Source organism: Cimex lectularius, unplaced genomic scaffold (genome assembly GCF_000648675.2).
Source record: "Cimex lectularius strain Harlan isolate CLEC.00 unplaced genomic scaffold, Clec_2.1 scaffold38, whole genome shotgun sequence".
NCBI classification, from domain to species: Eukaryota; Metazoa; Arthropoda; class Insecta; order Hemiptera; family Cimicidae; genus Cimex; species Cimex lectularius.
Window position 1 is genome coordinate 1079926 of NW_019392638.1, and position 25102 is coordinate 1105027.

At 34.2% G+C, this 25102-nt stretch overlaps 1 protein-coding gene and 1 long non-coding RNA gene across 4 annotated transcripts in view; one reads left to right on the forward strand and one right to left on the reverse strand.

The window, feature by feature from the left end:
- The window catches only part of LOC112127225, a 79972-nt gene that overhangs the window by 52679 nt on the left and 2191 nt on the right, over window positions 1–25102 (reverse strand). The gene's annotated exons all lie outside the window — the stretch shown is intronic.
- The window catches only part of LOC106670032, an 89018-nt gene continuing 71675 nt past the window's right edge, over window positions 7760–25102 (forward strand). The window contains exon 1 of one of the 3 annotated variants that reach the window (XM_024227817.1): window positions 7760–7976. The gene's annotated coding sequence lies outside the window, so the exon portion shown is untranslated. Of the gene's footprint in view, window positions 7977–17651; window positions 17798–25102 lie in introns of those variants that run through there. The other 2 variants (XM_024227814.1, XM_024227820.1) reach the window with 2 other exon arrangements.

Here is a 25102-nt window from a genome sequence, read left to right on the forward strand (position 1 = left end):
TAAACCAGCGAGACGAGGTGGACCGATTTGATCGGTGAAATGAAGTAACAGGTCCCTTGCAAACTGCAGCACCAATATTAAACATGTATCGGAACTGTCAGAGGTTTATATTTTTATTTCAATAGAATTTTCAGATGACTTCTGGCTTTATTTATGTAAACTGAATATGGAGAAAAAGCAATTCCAACTTTTACTTTAACACAGGAAAAATATTTTTTTTTTCTGGGCTTTCTATTATCCATATCCATAATTTTTTTTTGCGCAGAAAATTGCCAATTTTAGTAAATAGGTAATTCAGGTTTTCTGCAGTAGTGTTTATTGTAACTAGCCGAAAGTTTAACTAGTGAAAGTTTCGTCGAAAAAAAACTCTCATTTCGGTAAATGCTACAAAAATTAAGATATCAAACCCGGACCAACTCGACAAATTCTTAAAAATGATCTAGTTTTGAATTTTTTTTTTTTGGGGGGGGTTATCGTGAAAAAAGGGCCAGAGGCGACGGTGGGAATCGAACCCACGACCACGGCGCGAGAGTCTCTCATGCTAACCACTCGGCTACCGCGGTAAAAAAAAGTTAAGTAAGGTATATTTTATGTTTAAAAAAATGACACAAAATGTTATGTGAGGAACCGATGAAACATCCAAAAATTAGCCTTCATAACGCAAAATATAAATAATAATATAAAAAATACCAAAATCAGACCAAAATTAAGGAATATAGGAGGGGTGGACACCTTCCATGAGAAGCCTTATATACTGTAAAAATGTACCTTAGGACAAGTGGATCTTTGTCTTCCATTTGAAAGAACAAAGCTAGAGAAGGTTTAAATAGAAAGACTAGCTAGGGAAGGATCTCCATTAGACTTTTAAATTGAAAGATCAGGGATAAGGCCAATTTGAAAAAAAGAGAAAAACACTGTTCCATCGTTCAGGATTTTGAAACAATTATTCAAAATTTACAATTTTAAAAAATTGCAACGATTGATTAGTATCCTCACCAAAAAATACTGGGAAAAGAAAAAACTCCCTCCCCCTGTTAAAAGCGTATTTGGAGACAGTGAAGTTCAATTTTATTTTATATAAACATGACATTTTGCCTACATATGAATTGGAATTTGAAACTATTTGTGTCGAATTGAGTGTTACATCGCTGAGGGATTACTCCCAGGTCCCTTCGGTGTCTGTGAATTCAATGTTTCTTTGTGACGTTCTGTCTTTATACTCATCTCAAGATGGTATAGTATTTCCTATCCCCCTTCCCTTGCAAGATGCAAAAAGATTATTGGAATTATCTTTAAATTAAAAAAAAAAATGCAACTGTTTTTAAGAGTTTAGAAGTTTTTGGGTATTTACTAACGTTTCACGATTTTCCCTCATAAATACGACCGCAAAACAAAAAATTATGCACGTTAAAAAATGTAAAGAATACATTATGCGCGGTCAAACGCTGTTTATTTTGGTCTAACAAACGATTTTTGGTCTTTTATGATCTTTAGTGTTGAGTTTGTCCTATCTCACGTTGAAAGATAAAAGTTGATGAAATATTGTGGGATATTTGGCTCAGGTCTGCTAGTGAATGTATTTTCAGTAGGATCATCTCAGATCATCCTGATCTGCCTATTTTTGCTGATTTTAATATACAGACACATTGATCTGCCTGCACTGAGAGGCAATAAAAGGTGACCACCTTTAATATTTTTAATTGTCTCTTAGACAATCCGCCATTGATTATCATACAACAATATTTGATCTTTTAAAGGATTAGAGGTAAATAAATCACAGATAAAAATCTGCAACCTGTGTTTACCATTGGATTTTGTAAATAAGTCTTTGAATAGTCAATCTCTTCTATGCTTTTCTGTAAATTGTGTTTCTAACGTTCCTATAGTTTGATTTTTTTAAGTTGTGCCATTTTTAAGTTCCAAATTTGTTCGAGTAATGGTTGTAAGTAATGCAGATTCGGCCAGATGGAACTGTTGGAAGATGGAAGAAGTCAAGCATTTCTGACTTGCTATAACAGAGTTGAACAACTGTCCGAAGGGTTTTCCATCGTTACCAAGACAATGGAAGTTACTCAAGAAGGCATGGATCAGGTCGCCATCGTGTCACATCTCAGAGAGATCGTTTTTTACGTACTCCGTAATCGACATTCTATTCAATTAATTAAGGTTTTTAGTTGAGATGAAAAAAAGTTAATGGCACGAGAGGGATTCGAACCCACGACCTTCGGCCAGATACGCCGTTGCTCTACCACCTGAGCTATCGTGACCTCGATCCACTCGGACATCAACTCCCCATCTCAACCCCACCTTATGAGTTTTCCCTCCTTTTGCCATTTTTCAAGTTCAATCAAGCAACAACTTCAGCAAGTTAGAAATGTTAATGTAAGGCGAAGACTTTCAAAAGATGGATTACGTGCAAGATGGCCTGCCACTGGTCCCAAACTTCTGACAAGGCACAAGAAATCACATCAATTGGACAAGATTGGACTAAAATCTTATTTTCGGATGTGTCAAGGTTTGGTTTGAGGTCTTATGACGGCCGAAAGAGGGTTTGGAAAAGAACAGGGGATACATTCCAGCAACATTTTCACTCCGGAGAAGCTATGGAGGTGGTAGTGTTATGGATTGGGCAGGCATTTTTAAGGAAGGTCGCGCAAACTTGATCTTCATCGAGAGTTCCCTCAGCTGCTGCTCATACATTGAAGTTGTGTTGTCAGAAGTTGTTCTTTATATGTCACTAATTGGCGCCGGTTTTATTTTTATGTAAGGCCTCAGACAGCTAGGATCGTCGGTGATTACTTGTAACTGGTTTTAATTCATTGTTTGGAGTGGCCAGCATATAGTCCTGACTNTAGTGAATTAATTATTTAAAAATGAAGTACACTTCACTAAAGCTCTCCGTCGCCATTTCAATTGTCGTCGAGAATCAAAACCGATTACACGACAATTGAAAAATGGCAAAAGGAGGGAAAACTCATAAGGTGGGATTGAGATGGGGAGTTGATGTCCGAGTGGATCGAGGTCACGATAGCTCAGGTGGTAGAGCAACGGCGTATCTAGCCGAAGGTCGTGTGTTCGAATCCCTCTCGTGACATTAACTTTTTTTCATCTCAACTAAAAACCTTAATTAATTGTCTCGTATTAATTGGTCAAGCGGACCACGAAAATAGTGAATTAATTCTATTCAATATTGAAATCAAGCAACAACTTCAGCAAGTTAGAAATGTTAATGTTAGTTTACAATGTGTAAGGCGAAGCCTTTCAGAAGATGGATACGTGCAAGATGGCCTGCCACTGGTCCCAAACTTCTCACAAGGCACAAGAAATCACATCAATTGGACAAGATTGGACGAAAATCTTATTTTCGGATGAGTCAAGGTTTGGTTTGAGGTCTTATGACGGCCGAAAGAGGGTTTGGAAAAGAACAGGGGATACATTCCAGCAACATTTTCTCTCCGGAGAAGCTATGGAGTTGGTAGTGTTATGGATTGGACAGGCATTTTTATGGAAGGTCGCGCAAACTTGATCTTCATCGAGAGTTCCCTAACAGCTGCTCGATACATTGAAGTTGTGTTGTCAGAAGTTGTTCCTTATATGCCACTAATTGGCGCCGATTTTATTTTTATGTAAGGCCTCAGACAGCTAGGATCGTCGGTGATTACTTGTAACTGGTTTTAATTCATTGTTTGGAGTGGCCAGCATATAGTCCTGACTAACCCTATCGAACACCTTTGTGACGAGTTGTCAAGGAGGGTAAAAGGTCAGGTGCAAGAGAATTTGTAAGAATTAAGAATAGCGCTGTTGGAGGAGGAGTATGAAAATATTTCACAGCACTACATTAAATCCTCACAAAACCGACACCACGTCGAACACAAGCGGTGATCAACGCAAGAGGAGCAATTTCCAACCTGTTATCCCATACAAGCCAATACACATTTAGTCTAAATTTAGCATAATGCAAGCAACAATATTTATAATTATCGTCAATTGTCAACAGTTAGCACTATCATACAAGCGATTGTAATTAAACCACCGATATTGAGTACAAAATTTCATTAATAATAGTAAATACAAGTAATATTTGACTCAAACGTTTTATTTATTTTATATAGTAATTAGTGATTTGTTAATTATTTTCTTTTTCATTTCATTGATTAACCTTCTGTTTATGTATCAATGACAAATGTCCTCATTTAAACCAGCTAAAACTGTGGCTAGTGTTGTGGATACGGTCCGGAATGTGGCGTCTGATTTCTGGCCAGATATTCTTTTTTCAAATAATTTCCGTCCATTTTGTTAATATTTATTTTGATAAAAAAAGAATTTTTATGACATGATCGTAAGTATGTACTTGGTAATCAATCCCCTAGTTAATTAACCCGTGTAATTATTATGTTTATAATATTTAATATTTAAATAAATTATATTCAACGATTGATACGGTGTTATTTTGTTGTTTACAAAATTTAAAATGCTGGCGCGATCCTTCCCTCTCTTGACATCCAAGAATTTCGGATTTCCTTTTAACCGGCACATTCTTGTGAATTTTGTGATGCCATATTGTCGTCGTGCCAGTAATCGTGCGTCCAGAAGGGTCAGATGATCTAACCTATAAGCTCATAATTTTTTAAAAATTATTTTAAGTACTAATCGGTTATCGTTCAATCCCCAATTGAGACTCACTTCCTGGAATAAAGGCAAGTAATTAATTTTAAATGTAGTTTTCACTGTTGCATTATAGCTTCCTTCCATTACGAACCTTTTAAATTTCCCTTTTTGTAACGGTTAAATTAGATTAGATCCAATTCACTTTTTAAAAGAGCGCAGGGTAGTTTTTAAAACTTCTTTCCGGAAATTAACCATCTGGCAATTAGGACCCAAGCTTATTCAGTCCTTTAAGCTGAAGTGCGAGTCTGTGTTTAGGATAAGCCATATACGACATCCAAATAAGTGACAATTCTCCTAATGGTTTTCTTGACCTTAGCAAGATTTTGTTCTACACTTGGCCAAAGATATTTGAAATAGTTTCGTTTCAAAGACGTGTTGAGTAACAAGACTTGAAAAATGTTTAAATCCTAGTTCGAAAAAAAACCATAGTACTTGTGAAATCTTTTAAACATTGCGGGTTTTATAGATGTTTTACTTATTTGAATGGCCAGATTAATACTAGATTATAGAGATTAATTAGAGATTAGAGATTAATACTAGATTATATGAGCTTGTTTTTGAACGTGCTTGTTCTTCTCTATTTTCATCATTTCTTGCTTTTTAATTGCATACCTTGTAGAGCACTCCTATCTAAATGAAAGATTCTTCCGAAGAAGCGGAGCCAGGTCTCCCCAGCGCATAGCAGCAGGAGTGTCGCAGGGATCCATCTTGGGTCCTTGTGTTTTTACATTCTTCCTTAATTCTATACCCAGAGTAAAATTATGCCAATTAGCAATGTACGCAGATGACATAGCGCGTCGTCTAAAGTGATTTAATGTTGGAGAACAAGTGCAATTGAAAAAAGCCTAAACGAGGGAATTAATAAAATAAGTTTTCTGTCAAAGATAGAAGTTAAAATTTATTAATATACGCAAATGTGAAGCAATTCTGTTCTCAAGAAGGCGCCCCACAGTAAGGGAAGCAATTAAGATAAATGGAATCTTTATCCCTTGGTCCGATAAAGTAACTTACCTTGATTTAACTTTGGACAGCAAACTTACTTTTGGTCCTCACATTACGAACAAGATTGCTAAAGCTAAACAAATATCAGACTTATCAAAAGAATCTGTAAAAGCGTCTCATTTACACTGTAGTAGTTCAACCAATGTTAATGTATGCAAGTCCTGTACGGAGTTTCACCTGCATATCTATTTTTGTGAAAATGCAAACTATCCAAAACAATTTCTTAAGGGTTGTGACCTCATATCTCAAAAACCAAGCCAGAAAAACTACAAAACAAAACTGAAATCTCTTGGATACACGAGACTGTGAAAAATACCACCCAAAAATTTTATTGCAAGCTCACCTTAAACAGAAACTTCCTATGCAGATCATAAGCATTTAAGACACGCAGAAATTATGGAAACATAAACCCATCGGTCTGTGATGATTAGAATGCTCCGTGAGAATAGGCTAGTCTCTAGACGTCCAGCATCAGGTTCTCTACAACTGGAGAAGTCGAGTACAAAGGCGTTTATTCGCAAATCAGCATCTCACTCGGACACTTGAATGATGGGGGTTGTTCTTTGTAGATGGGTGCCGGTTCGGTTTGAGACAATCAGATGACAGGGTCCGTATGTTGAAGACGACTCTTTGCTTCTTGTGCCGTTCGTGGGTCACAGCCTTTTAAATGACAGTCATTATGGGGTGGAATCAACGTCCTTGCCATGTTTACTGTGTACTGGATGGGTCGTAAGTTACTTCCTTGTGGGACCCCTGCATCTTTGTGATAACGATTAGAAGGGGCCACTGATGACTTGAAGGTAACTGTGTCAAGAGATTAGAACTAAGACTAGAATATGTGGGCCTAACTGCACCTTAGCAAATCCTCTTGGTCTCCAGAAGCTTCCAAGCTTTAGTCCATGATAGCATCGGCAACTCGGTACAGGTGTTATTAAAGAAAAATGTCAAAGGTTCACAGATTTACATACTCTCAGATAGTCAGGCAGCGATAAAGGCACCAAATACGTATGCTTTAACCTCCAAACTTCTCTGGGAGTACCTAAATTACATAATGACTGGGAAAACCAAACAAGTTTACTTTATAGTAGGTTCCCTGACATGAAGGCATAGAAGGAAATGAACATGCTGACCAATTAGCCGAATAAAGGGGCAGCCCTCTCACACATGGGATCGGAACCACAACTAGGTGCAATAGGATAGATACTACGAAGCGGGGTCTGAGCTCACCAAGCACTGCAGCCTTCTGGTTTATTGTACCTTAAGACGGAACTGGGAAAATGCCTTGGGAAAGAAAAACTCAAGCACTGGACGAACCCACCAGGTATGAGGGAAGCTAAGAGATTTATAAATGTCTCAACAAGAAAGGCGAAGGAACTCCTCTCTCTCACAATCATTCTGAGTCTCTCAGGTGGAACCAGAGACCTGGGCACTTTTCTCTGTGAATGTGAAGCATTAGCCTGGTTACGGTATAGCCACTTTCGTAGAGGACATTCCTGGTACCAAAAGAGGTCCGCAAAGAGGTACCAAGGAAAGTGCTTAGTCTTATAAGAAAAAGGCTTTCCAAGGCTTGGCTATAATTTATAGGGGCTCCACAATTCATCTTTTGGGATTGCAGTCCTTAAAAAATACTTTACTTCAAATTGCTCGAAGATATTGTATCCTTCACATGGATAATTTTTTTCATTCATGACAAGGAATTAAATATAAGAAATAATGTGAAATTTCTAATGTGTTGATGATCATTAGAGTTATGATGTAATGACGTTGAATATGTTTCCGTCCACTTACATTATCAGTTGATTTGTGGTAATGAGCAGTGGGTCCTAATTAGGGGATGAATGATCATTGTTATATATTCTCATGTCATAGGGACTTTTTTGGCGTAAACATAAAGTCGTCATAATCAAGTCTATAATTTCTGAAAGGCACGTTCCGTGCATCGGCCTCGTCAAAGGAAGGCAGATGCTCGGAAATTCAGAGTGAAAAATCGCTTTTTTCGATTCGGCATTGTAGTCCCTCGTCGGTTCAGCGGAGGGAGACTGAAGGTAGGGACGGTGGGGGATCGGCCCGTTTCGCTTGCCGGAGGCCCGCTTCAGCTTCAGTCTTTCGTGTGATGTCTTTGTGGGAAGTACGTGCTCCTTGAAAATCGATCCATCGTCCTCCATCATCCAATTTTCGTTCAGGATCCGTGGATAAGCTGAGCGGGATAATCGCCGATATAATCGAAGGGGAGGCCTCTTTACCATGGCGGGGTAAATCCGATCATATCACGTATTGCTTGCATGTTGCATGGCTTGATACATAAGGTAAACATACCCTGATATTTCCCAACACATATTCTTTATGATAAATGATAACCATATAAAAAATCTATCAAGATCTCTCCATTGTAGAAATTAAATATTCAATATGGTTCCTTACCAACTACCAAACATCTCTATTGCACTGTGATATTGATATCAATGCAGTACAATAATCACAGTAATAACTCATTTTATATTTTAAAAATCATAATGGACATCGAAGGATAAAAAGAGATCCTGGGTTTTTAGAACCAGAACTGTTTTGAATATAAAATCAATCCTGCTGATGATGCTATTTAAAAAAAAGCTTACTGGGTATTTGATAGATAACTGTCAAGATAGCCAGGGACACAAAACAATATCCATACTGTAAACAAAATATTCTACGTTAAAGCTCATTCAGTTTTTAATAGAAATAAATACGCGTATTAAAAGTATGTAATTACAATATACACTCCTTTTAAGTACAGCATCATACAGAAATATAACACGAAATTTGTACGTACAGGTTTGTTTTTTAAATAGGGAAATTTATTTATAAGACTAAGTTGTCCTTTTTTAATTTTTTTAATTTTTGTTAAAAAAACAAACAATTTCTTGTGGTTTTTAAAAAATTAAATGCCTTACTTATTTAAATATTTACGTGGACGTTCGGGATTTGACACTGATTATCAGAATCTACATTTTTTAAAGACATAAGTATAACGGAGAATATTACTGTTTTACAACAGTTTATTATATAGCTTACCTTAAAAAAAATAAAATTTTCATTAAATATAATTTCTTTTAAAAGATATATGCCTATTTTGCATCTGTACTGAAATGATGGCCGATGTTATGTGCACCTCCTTTTTTTTAATTAAGGCAAGTTAAAAAAAATAAAATAAAAATTGAAGGACACGCATTTCATAGTTTCTGATGCATTTTATTTTGGTTAATACTCAATGATTTTTTTTCTAATTATTGCAGAATACACCAACCAACTTTCTTTTTTTTTTTTCTTTTTAAATGGGACGCTATTACTTTTCTTCACATTTTTGATAGTATTTAGTATCCGGAAAACATAAAAAAAAGATTTTTTTAAATTGGACATACCTTACAAAATTTATTCTCAATTTTGTGTGGAAAATAAGTTTCCCCTATAACTCCACATGTTCTTAAAAATGTCTCAACTTTATGCTTAAAACAAAAACTAAAAACAAAAATTACTTCTAAATTACCATCAAAAATAAATTAACAAAAAATCAACAAATTTATCGACAGCCAAAGAAGCCGTCAATAAATGGCGTTGTCGGTAGTTCTGTAATAAAAGGTGGAAAAAATGAAATAATGATCCCTCGACTTAAAACCAACGACAGTCCTTGTCAACAAGGTTGTTGGTAATTTAAAATTTTTTTGTTCTGTTTTTCACACAAAATTGAGACATTGATACTTTTTAAGAAGTTGTGGTGTGAGTAGTTGTAGGGGAGCAAATTATTTTTCACACAAAATTGAGAATAAATTTTAAATGGCATGTCTGATTTAAAAATTACTTTTTTTATGTTTTCAGGAGACTACGCACTATCAAAAATATGAAGAAAAGTAATAGGGTTCCATTTAAAAAAGAAAAGTTGGTGTATTCTGCAATATTTAGAGCAAAAAATCAATCTGTATTATTCAAAATAGATACCAAGAAATACGTGTATTTTATTTTAGTTTTTTAATTTACCTTCATTAAAAAAAAAAAAAGAAGTTAGGTGGAGCATATAACGAACGCTTTACCTGTTCGTTTGTAATTTGATAGGCTGTTAAATTTCATTTTTACGATTAACTATAAAAAATTTATTAAAGTATTTTCTACTGAAGTAGATTTATATAATACTTTATTTTTTACTTAGGTCACTGGAGGACAAGGATTATCATAGTGTCACAGAACAATTAATTTTTATTGAAAAAAAAAATTGAAGAGTTTTGCAAAGGCAATCAATATTCAAACGCTTAGGAATAATAACAATTAGATAGTCGATATAATTTTCTATGAGAATATTTTTTCAAGACGAGGTTATACGAAGTCTCGATGTGCTGATTAGCAAGTCAACTCGACTGTCTAGTGATGCGACGAGTGCGAGTGCGAGCTGTTGACAGGACCTTGCTGCTGCGGCTTCTGATGGCTTCTTGCTTACATAGTCATTGGCTATGAGGAAGGCGGATTGCCAAAGTGGTGGTTTCTGCCAGCCGTGTGCTTGACGGATCCTCCTTAAGCCGCAGGGAGTCAACCCATTTGCAAAAGAACAAATATTGGTAACGGACGCCTTCAGGGCTACCCCAAGGAGCATCCTAGGCCAATTACTGAACTTGAATGTGCTTGACATCCTTACTGAAGTAAAATATGTAGGTCCAATTCACTTATGAGGAAGATGCATCTGCCAAAGTAACATGTCATTCGTCACACATTAACGTCAAGGTTGTACCAAGCACGAGCTGTTGTAGAAAGGTATCTTAGCAAACACAAGTGGTTAAATTTACAAATAGCCAACTAAGAGCTATGTAGCTAACATCTCACTTTATCACATGTAATAGCTTTGGCCAAATATATAGGACAATAAGTCAACGTAGAGCCATTGCATAAATTGACTTGTTTATAAGGTGTCGTTTTGATTTTTTCAGCGTATATTTTCGATTTGAATTCTATTATATTAATACACATATGGGCTTTTAATTTTTTCTGAAATTCGGATTTAAATATTTCAACCCTCTTTTTTTAAACAGTAGATTCGTTTCTGTTTTTTTCTAACTTTGCCAAATCTTGTGTATTTTAATAGATCACATGCTTGTTTGTGCTTCGCCTAAGCAAACAGTCTCGTTCCTCAGGGAGCTGTTTACAATCTTGAAACGGTGGAGGCGTAAAAGAATGATATTTTTGGAAATTTTACACAACATCCCCCTGATTGAATGGTGGCTCATTATCATGTTTGGACAGCAACGGAAATAACCCCAGAATCAATACAAGGGGTTGGGAAATTGGTACGGATTTATAATCCTTTTCCATAGTGGGATGGTGAGAGGAGGAGGATGCTGGAAATGGAAGTTTTTGTATATAAATTATAAGTATAAAATAAGGTGTTTTGTGTATAACGTTTGGGGTGTAGGTTAATAATCTATGTTTATCTTGCTTGTTTTTATTATAAGTGAAGCAGTTATAGTCGATGCTGGGGGTTGGACTGCGGGTCGGTTAACAAACCCATGCTGAACATAGGGTCACTTATTGGGTCCGTCTTCCCTCGCGGGTTTGTACCAATTATCCCGAAGATGGATCCTATAAGTGACCCAATGTATATTCAGCAGGTAGTTTTTCTAGAACTATCTACTTTCTTTTTCAATTTTTTGATATTCAAAGACGGTCAATTATGAACGTTAAGTTTTCCCGTTCCATTGTACTTTGGGAACCTTGAAAAGTGCAGCCCTTGTAAAGTTAACACAATCATGATGTACGTCATTTAAAATACCGTAAATGATCACTGGCATGACTCACGTACCTCCAGGTCGTCGAGTTTTACCGTCGTACACTTTGCCGTTTTTTTGGAGAATCAATCCCTCCAGATGTATGTCACAGTTTGAGCATAACTTCTACATGCTGAACCGGCATTGGGTCATTGGGTCCGTCTTCACTCGCGGGTTTGTTGAACTAACCAAACCCGAAGATGGATCCAAGAAGTGACCAAATGCCGGTTCACACGTAGAAGGTATGCTCAAATCAATCTACTTTCTTTTTCAATTTTTCTATTTCGAAGGATGATCAATTATAAATGTTAAGTTTTCCCCGTTCAGTGTATTTCGGAATATTGAAAAGTGCATCATCGGTCCTTGTAATGTTATTACAATGTTGATGTTCCTCATTTAAAATACCGTTAATGATCACTGCGTGACTCACGTACCTCCAGGTCGTCGCGTTTTACCGTCGTACTCTTCTTTGTTGCATTATCTCGAGAATCCATCCCCCTCTGATGTACATCATACACGTTCAAACTTAAGAAATCGTGTTTTGGTTTTAACTTATATTTTCCGTAAAACTTATATTTTCACTAGTATGGTTTATCGTTATCTAGGTTTTTGCTAAATACGTAAACCTTTTTTTTTCCTTTGTTATTGTTTCTCAGTATTGGCGGTTCATATCGCACAATTTATGAATAGTGCAGTTATTATCTTGTACTGTAATACAGTGGGATCACTTGTTTTCAGCATTGGATAACTACTTTTCTTATCTGGGCATGTAATATTCAATTAGTCTGTTTACTTACAGACTCTTTTTTAATTTCATTTTCTTTATAAACCTTTGTACTTCAATTTATCACAATTTGTTTATGAATATAACGCTATAGTTGCTAATTAACGCTCAATAATATTTATTATAAAAAATTTTTATAATGGATTGTAAGCAATAATTCTGGATAGACCTAATTTTCAGAGACGGTTTGTCTGTCCTTAAAGAATGTTGACGCTCTTATTTTATCCATTACCAAATCGGGCATGCAGTGAATTAGAAATAATGGTCTCACCCTTCAGTAATAAGGAATGGATGACATCATATACCATTATTATTTTTTAAGCATTTAGACCGACTGTTTCTCGTCGATCTAGAATTTAAAACATCTTGTGTTTAATCATAAATATAGTTAAATGTAAGTACGAATAAATTTTAAATTGAAAAGTCTATTTCCGTTCATTTTCACATCGTTCCTTAACTTTGTCCCAACATTGGTTTTCTTGGGATTTCTTGAAACAGTCGAAGCATGTGTTGTCTGTTGCTGTTCCCAGACCGCCTGGTGTGGATCGTTAACCGGACCCCTTGATTGCTACTTCAACCGGCTTTCAGGCCTATTGAAATACTTTTAAAAATACACCAGATCGAATTTATATCTCGCTTTTACTGTTTTTTTCATTGAGGGCATTTTTGCGTTTTCCATGAGCTTTTTAGCATATAGTAAAAAGCTGATTGTTAAAAACGGGTTTTACTGTTCAATAATTGAAAATTGATCTATGTTTAAGTGTGTGCCATGTTCAATATGGTTTCGATTTGCTTATTTAAGAATAAGTGCTCCCTTTCAAATAGACAAGTGTATCAAATTTCTGCAGTTATATTGAGTTTCAAACAACACATCACCTTAAGCAAACATTTGGAAGTTAGTTTAAAAAACTGAATCTAAAAATCGCGTAAAAATTATTTCCATAGGCTCTTAGTTCGAAAATTACGGCCAAATAGGTTTCACTAAAAAAATCTGAAAGAATTTACAAAATATTAAAAAAAGAAAGTAATTGTGGCGTAAAAAGACATTTCGTTGTCTTCTAGTTTTGAAAATTGCTCGAAATGAGCTCATCAAGTTTATTACTTGTGGTCGGGCTAATAGCATGTTACTCTAATCTGTATGTCATTCGTATAACACGTTTATGGGAATTTTATGTCGCGTAAAAGCTTTAACAATGGAAAAATGTACAAATTAAAAAGTTTCGCAGCTTTTGAGTTCGGAGTTGATATTTTTTGACTGAGCACTGTTGTTTATTTATAATTTGAGTGGTAAATAATGTTTATCGGAGTAATTAGTATATGTTCAGTATTGGTAAATTTGTGTTTATTGTGTAAATTGCTTCAGGTCGGTTGAAATAATACTAAAAACGAAAAAAAATCTAAATTCTCAAATTTTCACACATTCTGCTGTTTTATTCATGGAGAATGTTTTTGGAACTGCCAAAAAACTAATCATATAGTTTTTGTTATGATAAAGTTAAATTCAGTAAAAATAAATAGACTTACGTACATTTTTGAAAATAGCTAGAATTGGTTTACTCTTATCGAATTGTTCGAAAAACTCATACTTGATATTTGAATTTTTCATTCATTTACTGTTTCTTATTAGAAGTTGACAAAGTTGCAGCAATAAAATTAGACTGGTGAAAGTAGTAGTAGAAGGAAAGATTTAAAATTCAATGATTTTCTATTGTTTAAAAACATACAACTTCCAAAATTCTCCCCATACTTTTTTAAAGTTGTTTTTCTTAAAACAATCCAAGAAGCTTACAGCCTTACGAAAGAGAAACACTATAAAATATATTTAACAATGAATTTTAATAGAGATTGACCACAATTTGAATAGTACTATTGAAATACTAGATATTCAAGATATTTCACTATTTCCGATGTTTTTTTTTTAAAGAAATTGTAACCAGTACAAATATTAGTAAGAAGTATTCAAAGTGAGTAAATATGACATTGATTGTAAATAGTTTTCGAAAACAGTTAATTGTTTTCAGATCTGATGAAAGTAATGTTTGAAGTAAAAGGATCTTTTTGAATGTAGTCAGATTCTTTCTTTATTTATTAGACTTTTCGCTTAAATAAAGTTGAAAGACAAATAAAAAGATGGAAATATCACTCATTCTTATGTTCTTATCGTAGAAAGTAGACGAGTAGGCTAAGCACTTAATTCCAAGGTTTTTATTGTATTAGGATCTATTCCAAATTCTGTTCGACCCAGTGTAAATAGATGGGTTTATGAAAATATACAAAATGTCTGAATTTTCCACTCGTTCTTTTTTTTAATTTTTTTATTCATAGGCGTTTGGCAAGATAGAACAATCGTTCGTTCAGAGTTTTTTATTGAAAAAGAAGTAGAACATTAAAAAAGGTGTGAATAGTGCTAGAAATCAGTTCTGGTCGGTTGAAACCGTTTGAAACGAATCCAAAATATTTGAAATTTCACTTATTCTGCGGTATCAATTTTAGAAGTGCTTGGTACTGTAATCGGTTAGTTAAAAACCTCTTAGTAAACAAAAATTAACATTAAACAATTGAAAATAGTGTACAAGACCAATTAAAAGTTTGAACCATATTGAAACAGTTTCAAAAATATAAATGGCATTTGAAATTTACCAGTCGTACTTTTTTCTTCCATAGCGGTTGCAATAGCTCAACCAATGTTAAGAAGATAGTTGAAAGCTTATGATTAGAAAAGATAGTAAATACTGAATAATTGTAAATGGTGTTTGGTACAGTTAACTATTTTCACACCTATTGAAATAATTAAAAAACAAGATTTGCGAATTAGCCACTGGTTCTACTGGTTCGCTTATCGAGAGATTTTTGCAGAATAGACATGTTGAAAGAGGTGGCCGAAGGCCTTCTGAAACTGGGCCTGAATAGATCTGTTAAGCTCCTCTATTTTTATAACTCATTAGCTAGCTCCATAGTTAATCAACCTCCATAGCGTTGCCAGCTGCTCTTTGGTGTCGGATCTTGCTTGTGGGTTTTCCTCTCCTAGTTGCGAGAAACGACACGTAGATAGACAGTCACAAAAACATAGAATGCGTTCTACGATCTCCTCCTCTTCCTGGCAGTATCTGCTCAATGTTTCTTTTGTCTCTACTCCTGTATGGTGCATGAGCCTTCTTAGGAGGCATCCCTCTCAGGAGTCCGTCCAGAATCTTATTTCTGCTGCGGTTCCTTTTATATTCTACAGTAATTCCTTTTATACAGTAATTACAGTAATTCCTTTTATATCTTGCTGATGAACCTTACATAAATCTGTTCGCGTGCTTCATGTCTGGGGTATTGTTCCACCAGGTTTGGACTCATTAAGGATCCATTTTTGGATGTATCCTTTTTTTTGTGGGTGCTAGGCCGCAACAGGGTTCGAGGCGTAGAAGTCATATTGGCCATACCACGTGTCAGGTGATTAGTGTCGCTGAGTTCTGCCAGGGATTGCATACAATACGCTTTTTGCCTAAAGGCCTCACCTGACTGTCAGAGAAAATGGCTATCATCCTGGGATGTCTTCCTTGCCTTTGCATTGTATTTAAAATCATTTCGTTCTTCAGATTCAACCCGAGGGCTTCATCTCCCGTCCTCTCTCCGTTTTTAAGCCGTCAGTAGTGATTAGCCTTTACAGGTATTCCTTTAGCCCACTCTTCCCTTTCTGGTACCTTGTACTTATTGGTAAAATTATATTTTGGAGTAGTAAATCGATTGGCATGCCTAGTATGGCTTCTGCCTACATCTCCTCCCTCAGTTTCCATTGTTAGCACGGCCTATCTTGGCACATGTTGTCCATTTATGAGCCTGTGAGCCACTGCTCTTGAATTAGTCTTCGCAGTCGCGGAAAGTTTAACATCAACAAATTCTCAATTGTCGTTGTACTCATAGTTCCAGTGAAACTGAAGTAAGCTTGATTTTGATTGCGTCTTACACAAATAACTTGATCGCCTTCGACTGCTTAATTTTGGTCCACCACACCATCAACCCATTTGTCAACATATGACAAAGATGTAGCCCGTAGGGCCATTTTGGGGTTTATTCCATAGCTTTTACCACATAGCCTTCTGCATGGCAATTTCGGCTCTTTGAGAAGTTTTAATTGAATATTTATTTACTTAGTTACGTGCAATACTCAATTTATTACAATAATTACAAGAAAGAAGAAGACCATTTGAAACATGAAAAACATTGATATATTAAACATCGACAATAATAAAAATAATAACATACAGTATAATTTACATACTAATATTTGAAAACAAAAATAATAGTTAGGATTTGACATTAAATAAAAACAATTGAAAATGACATTAATTAATTATACGGAGATATATATACACAACAACGATCAACCAGCACATTCGGTATACATACATGTAAACACAAATTCATATACACAAACACATTAAAAATGTACTAATTGACCGTTGATGTACAATTTCCTCTCCAATTTGTCTTCATGCTGGCATTAGATGTATTATTACTATCTATACTGTTGCGTAGCATATTGACCAGATCGATCTCTCATGTATGGGTGAGCAAGAAGTTGGTACCGGAAAATTGATGGTAGTTGTGGATACTATGTGAGCCGCTGGTCAATTGTAATTCCTAGATATTTGGCTTCTTTGAGTATGGAATGGCTTGGAATTTTTAGGCTTCCCATTCGCCCTTTTCTTTCTGAACGGAAATTAAGGTTTCGTGAGGGTTGATAGCTCATCCCATTTTTGGATACCGGAATCAGTTTAAAGTTTATTACATATTATTACGGTTTAAGTAAGTTTTAATTGGGACACAACCAATATCATACAAATCATAATTCGAGTGAATGTTATGATTCTTATGTTTCATGGTTCATTTTTGAATGCCTGCACGATTTTAATTCGGAAGGACGTAATAAAAATGACGAGTTTACAACGGAAAACGTGACACTTCCGTAAATTACTTTTCAGTCGAGAACGTCGATAGAGGATAATGCGTTTCAACCGACCCAATGCTTTTATGAATATCTAAAGCAAATGCCGGGTTCGATTTTAAACAGCTCTTTGTTTTTAAGAAAGCGTACAAATTTAACTTAGGATCGTCGAGGAAAAATCCATTCGGAGACAAATATGAATTAGATGAGTTATCGATCGAACAGTATAAAGAGGATAAATGTAACGTTGCCCTCACGTGAATGTGGCAACAAGTTGGGTCGGATGGACTTTGCCGAGGGTCGGAGGAAATCGCCCACTGCTGCACTCCATCCCTCTGCAGGATAGTCAGGAGAGAGGTTAGTTGTCAGCAGATTTGGCAGGTTGCGCTGAAAAGAGGGCGAACCTCTGAGGAAGACGACTCCCGATTCCCTTAGACCGCCTGCGTCGACCCGTTTTTGGTCCACGTTTAAATCCACCCCGCTTAGTCACCGATCCGCCACTTGCTGGCTAACTTCTATTTATAATGACGATCGAACACGCGACGTGATAGTTTGCACATATGTCCAGGCCCAATGTCAATCAATTATGAATATTAATAAAATTTAAGGAGCGCAGATTATTACAAGGTTGGTACTTTGAGAGAAAAAAAAAGAAAAATCCACCCCGAGATTTCTTGGAGGTTTGGAAGGCGCTTTATAAAGGCGTACACGTGTGTGTGTTTTTTTACACCCTTTAAATATGAAAGAGGGTGCTCGGAGAGGAGTGTCGGTCCACCCTGAACCCGGTAGAATTCCCGATCCCGAAACTGGGTCACCAGCCGATCCTACTGCTCCCGTTTCCCCCGATCTATATAGGGCTGGTTGCCCGGTTATCCTCCTCCTGCCCGTCGCACATAATTGAGCATAATTTGGCATTGAATCCAAATTTTTTAAATTGATTTTACTATCATGCATGATTTTGCGAAGTTTTTTTCCATAGCATGTTTGTGTTTTGAAATCCAGCTCTTTTATTTTCATTTTTTAAACTATATTCATAAATTTGTATTTTTAATTAGATCGATTTCTAAACCTGTTGAATACACTAGGAAAACAAAACAATTTTCCACTGAAAATCCTTATAAAAACACTGAAATATACACTACACAAATGAAAGTGAAAAAATATCGATAACTTATTCCAAATTTAGTATTGTTAACTTTCAGGAAATAAAATAATGATAAAAGCTGGTAGTATAAATTATTCATTTTATTGTTTCGGACACATTTTTTATGTTTTCTTTCATGGTAGTATGTTACAACAAAACAATATTTATTAGAAATTAAGGTAAAAAAACATTGAATATCCATCGATTAATTCAAATTATTTGTGGTTTTTCCTTTTTTAGGCTCTTTTATGCGCGTTTTTTTTTTTTTTTTTTCAGAAAGAGGCGTTTTTTTCTATTATACAACGGCTATTAAATGGCCATTTTCATGTGAGTATTTATTCCTTATAAGAAGTTTTATGTCCTATTAAAATCGTTAAATGTAAGATCAGATTATAAAATATTAAAATCGTTATTTGATTGATCAGCAGATAGTTGTGCTAATAACGATTTTAATAGAAATAAAACTCTTCATAAGAAATAAATATTCACGTGAAAATGCCTATTTAATGACCGAAACGTGTGGAGTAGAAAGAAAACCCTATCATAAAACCGCCTAAAAAAGGGAAATACCAAAAAGAAAACCTATGATTGTACGGTAAAAGAAGAGGACGAAAAAAACTTAAAAAGTCATTCAAATTATATAATCAAAATAATTAAAAGAATAATTTATAAGTTTTAATTTACAAATTGTGTAAGAATACACAAAGTTTCTATCTGTGATTACGGTCATTGGGAAATTTAGAGTGCAAAAATCCTATTACCAAACATGTAAAAGTCTTGAAAAAATGGATGATTCGTTAAGTGCATACGATTATTTTATTTTTCTAAGAACTCACAATGTTGCCTATTGTGCCTAGTATTAAGCCTAAGAAATAATAACATATGTTTCGTTACATAAAATTCATCACAAAAAAAAAAAAAAAAAAAAAAAAAAAAAAAAAAAAAAAAAAAAAAAAAAAAAAAAAAAAAAAAAATACAACGGAATGTAAAAATTATTTTCATAAGTATGCTAGTTTGATAATCATTGTAAGGGTCCACCAAGTTGTGATTACGTTCTTGGGGGAAAATTATAGCAGACAAACCATGAAATAATTTGTAAATCTATTATCAAATATGTAAAAGAAAAAAAAAACGGTTTTACCAAGTTTTTACTACTTACTATCGGTCGCAGCTCACAAAGTTGTCTATTTGTAATAAGCCTAACGAGTAATAACATATGTTGCGTTACGTTAAATTCATCACAAACAATGTACAACGAACTAAAAAAAAATGTTAATAGGAAATTCAATGGCATGTAAAAATTATTTTCATAAGGGTTGTAGGTTGATAATCATTGTAAGAACACGCAACGTTGACAACCTATGATCAGGCTAAATAATTGCGGTATGACGTCCATGGCAGTTTTATATCTCACAGCAAAACTAAAATATATTGTATTTATAATTGAAAAATATATTTCAAAATATGTAAAAAATATGAAAAAATCAATTTAACCAGGAGGTCGAAAATTATATCACATGTAGGAGCTCCCAAAATTGTCTACTTGTGTTCATGTGTGGCATGTTTTGTTCCATTAAATCATTCTTACTGGTTTTATATTACAAAAAAAATGAACGGATCGAAAAAAACGATTAAAAAAAGTAAAATAAAGATTATTTTAGTAGGTTTAGTTCGCAAATCAAGTAAACTTTCACAAAGTTGTCAACCTGTCATTAGGTTTAAAAATATGAAAAAAGAAAGTAATAGTCATGTTTCATAGGCTTTTAAATTGAATATTCCTCGGAAAAAAATCTCTCAAACACTGTTCGCATATATATTGTTATCTGTATGTCATAATAGTTCATGGAAGTTTTAAGCTGTATGTAACAATTGAACAATGTACATATCAAAACATCACCCGACATTACTTTAGCACATTCATCGGAATTGGTTGTCATAATATAAAGCACTGACAAGAACAAAAAGTGAAATGAAGTTAATGTTTTCTGTGGGAAAATTAATTTAAAAAGCTCGTCCTTGTTCAAAATTTTGTATATTTGCGTTAAGGTCAATAAAACCCATATTTGCAATACAATATTTGAACATTAAGAAAATAATAAAAAAATAAGAATCGTAGGTTTTTGGTTCGGAATTAACCGAATGACTCTTTTATGAAGAATGTGAAACAATTCAAAAATGATATATTGTCAAATATTGTTTTTTACTTACAACAAACTAGGTTAATTATTATTAAACATTCTTGTTTTCCATACCCTCAGAATATCCGAACAAGTGTTCTTTCTTCTTTACTCACTCTAATTTCCAATTATCGCGATGTCAGCATCTTCGAGGTTCGGGAAAACCCTCTTTTCACGATATTTCGGGAATATTGTACCAGAGAGGCTGTAATTTTACGCTTTGAAGGCGTTTTAACTTGAAAGTCGAGGGTTCACACTTCGTTTAGCCTTGGCCCCGATAGGGGGAAAGAAGGATTATCCAGAAATTCAACATATCCAAAAATACCTTTATAGCGGCAGTTCCGTTGATAGACTTAAAACCGGGGTTATTTTCATGGAACACATTGTCCAAGGTGTGTTGCTGGGCCACACCCTGTACCTACTGAGGATCTTGTTTCACATAAACAACCCTAATTGAATTATTTCTCCTGTTTTACTGTACTGTTTTAAAAGAAATCACATTTTATTTTTCGAAGTCTATAAGCTCTTATAAACTCCCTCCTCTCCATAGATAAAGGATGAACAAAGTCGAATGTACCTGAACCTGTTTTTGTTGTAAATTTTTCTCATAGCTAAGTTTTACTTATTTTAACAGATTCTTTTCCTTGCCTTTCGGTTGAAATGGTCATAATCCTTAAAACCCTCTCTAGTTCTCAAGTAAAAAAAGTAGTGTTGTTTGAAAGCTACGGAACAATGGTGACTTTACCGCCCAAGGACTTCAAGGGTGATCAACCCCTTTCATCGTTCCCTAATGTATGTTGGTAGGTTGGGGTGGCAGCCATTGACGTAGAAGATTAAAGTTAAATATATGCCTATAGGAAGGGCAGTCTCCACCCTCGCACATCTCACGTTTATATTTAAGTTTAACAAAACCTGCGAGTCGGTTCTATAATCTACCATCTCTGTCCGTTATCCGGCCTTCAATCTCGGGTAGGATTTTAGAGATAGCTTTGTTGAGTTGGCCGTTTGAACTTGGCCTTACAATTTTACATAAAAACACCTTGTAAAACAAACATTGAATATTTAGTATAATTGTAATACACATTTTAAAAATTAAGTCCTTCTTGAATAAAAGTGAGAGGTTATATTTTTCTGAACCTCGTTTAACGGATTGTAATAATTTTCTTTAGCCATTTTAGCTTAATCGTTAGCCATTTTCTTTTAAATAGTTATCACAAATATAATAAATCTGCATTAAACTATAAATAAAACAGAGTCAGAATGAAACACCAGTATCTAACATGAACGAAGCATTGTTTCATCACTTTTACAAGCATTTCTTTTTTTTTCATGCACTGCAATCACGCCCATCAATCCTTTCATTAACTCTGCTCCAATTTATACCATCTTTCTCCTAGCCTTATTTCTATTGAAGGAAATAAAAATCAATAAAAAGTTATTATTGGTGTATTTTATTGTTGAAATAACCCCTAATTTGATTTTTGGTTTGGTGAGCGTCATGATGATACCAATTGAGTTAGCAGTTTATATCAAAATGGTGTTACATTTTTATGTAGATAAATATAAAAATCCAATTGTTTAATTAAATATTAGATCCATATCAGTTTTCCCTCAAATTCCTAGTAGAAGGTTCTCTAGGTTGAAATGTTGCCTGTTTTTTGCCTTAGATTATTCCGGATTTATCATAATTTTTGATAAAATAACTAATTTCACTAAGATAAAATCACATAATATTTTTTATAAAAACGCTTTGTATAAGTGGTAAAATATATATTTTTTTTCTTTTTTTTTTTAAGGCTACCAGTGGGTACCCACGTTTTTAGACAATAAACGATAATTTTTTTTTAAAAATATTCGAAACATGCAAAGTACTTTTTAAAAAAGTAACCGTTTATTAACAATAAACGTTCGTTCCCACTAGTAGCAGACTCATTATTATCATCCCAATAAATTCATAAAACCGACTAGCATGAAAACAGCAAATGAAAATACTTAAATAATAAAAACGAACTTAAAGATATCTCTTTTCACATTCTGTGCCATAAATTTGGTATTCTTTGACCAATTTAAAATATGATTGAACTATCGTTTTCCGTCGTAAAAAATCCTTTAAACAGTGGGTAAAGTATACGTTCTCAATTAAAATTTGAAAGACGTACAGGCTCTGAAGAACCTTGACAATAAATATTTTAATAATGAAATAATAAAAACTAGACTAAAATGATTATTAATAATAATAATAAAATTAGAATAAAAATATTAAATGAGAATTATTAAGTTTTTCGATAACGTTTTCTGTTCAAGAGAAATTCAGCTGAGCCATTTAAAAAGAAAACTTCGCATAAAACATAAATATATATGCAACTAGTCGATGAGACAGAAGAAAATGTTTATTCAATTTCAATCGTTTGGAACGGTAGACTTGGTAGTTACTTAGCCAGAAAGTTTGTACTATGTTTCCATCCACTATGTTGGAAAACAACCTGTTTATATAATGTAAAAATATCAAGGTACATAAAATTAATATATTTATTCCTGCAGAATGTTTTCGTTAGTTAAAGATTTATGAAATATGTCTTATTAAAATCATTAATATAGCAATTTATGTTTTTGGATAAACGAAAAAACCGTTAAGTAATTTTGCTTAGACTTTAAAATACAAAAAAATTGGAAGATTTTGTTTAATTAAAGTTCTAAGAAAAAGACGAAATAAAACAGCTAATACAGAGGAAAAACGTATATTGTTTATAGTGTTTTGTCCAAAATTATTGTATTTTTTATTTGCTTCACAATTTTCTAAAATATTAAAAATTTTCTTTCGAAAGCCAAAAGAAACGATCTTGTAGGATACTTTTTTGCGAACAGTTACAACCAATTGTGTTTTTAAAATAAATTTTATATATTTTGAACAAGCCTTTGGAGTAAAAAAATCAAACAACTAGCTTTTTAATTTCAACCAATAGCTTACATAAAAAGATGAATTAATTGAAAAAAGTAGTTATTTGGTCAATCGGACCACGGAATATAATGAATTATTGTAACAGTTCATCTCAGAAAGAGTAACCTACAAAATCTTTAAAAAGAAACAACATTAGAAATATAAAAAAAATCAAACATTGTTGAAACTGTTCATCTCGGAAAGAGTAACCTACAAAATCTTTAAAAAGAAACAAGTTTTGGAATAAAAAAATCAAACATGGTTGTACCTGTTCATCTTAGAAAGAGTAACCTACAAAATCTTTAAAAAGAAGCAACCTTTGGAATAAAAAAAAATCAAACAATCTTTTAGCTGTGAATCGTTTGGCTTTTCAATCTTTTCTGTTGGCTTTTTTTTTAAATTGAGCCGATCGTTCGGCTCCCCTTTAACTTTTTTTTAAACACAGAATCTTCAAACAGATGATGATTTCAGCCAGCGTATTTATAAAACAAAGGCCGGTTCTTCGGGGTTTATCTTTTAATTTGGGATTTCATGGAAAACTGGTGAGTATCGAGCCAAACGGGCTATTCCCATATTGGTGCACTAACTGGAAATAAAATAATGGAGCCCCTGGAAATTCAGAGCAATTTGTAATTACACATTTTTTTCGGTTCTACATTTACTCTTGGACGAATCTAACCGGCGATTGAACGACTGCATTGAAAATAACGAGGTCTTGTCGTAAACCACCCCCAGACCAGTGAACCCCCTATAATATTTTATTCACCCCTCAATAGAGATGACGTCATATTCACCCTACAGTCTACACTCATAATTAACAACAAACCACCCTACTTAAGCACTTGCAAATTATTTTTTGTAACGAAGACACAGATCATCTTCAAAATTATTGTATGCCTGGGCCGTAATACAATACTGTTTAACTGGATTGATAATGCCTCTCTTTCAATTTGGTATAATGAGTACCAAACAGCATGTTTGTAAAAAGTGACAGCACCGTCGTGCCTCGGGTGTAATCGAAGTTTCGTGATGATATGAAAGCATGATCACAAGGTTCTTCGACTCTGTGAACTTTACACAGATGAACGTACGGTCTTACAATTTAAAAAGGAGGAAGTGTCAATTTTGTGCAATTGTGTAGTTGACAGATTAATAAATATTAAAACCAGCCAAAAGAGAAAAAACATCAACTTAATATTCTGAGAATTTTTCTGGAGGTATACAAAGTAGTTTACGACCCTAGTCAGCATTTTCTTTCTGTATTGGTCGGGCTGACAGACACGCCTTTTCAACATTTAAATACTTTTAAAAGACACAGATCAACCACTGACGATGGTCTGACAGAGGATGATAGAAAACGACCAAATTACGTATGTTGAAAAAATAGAACAAAAACATTGACTGCGATATATTTTCTCTAGGCTTTCGAACATTTACAAACTTATTAGAAGACACGATTGCGAAAATATCACACAGACCAACTGACGAATGCGGAAAGCCCAAACTAGCCTGACTGACGAGGATAGCCGATCTGCACAAAAATTCCAAACTAGACATTTTTCTTCTAACTTTAAACAATGTTTACTATTACTAAAAATAAATATTTTGAATTCGAAATAAAATAGCTTATTTGATACGTGCTTAAAATAAGTTTAGAGCGTTTAGAAGGGGGC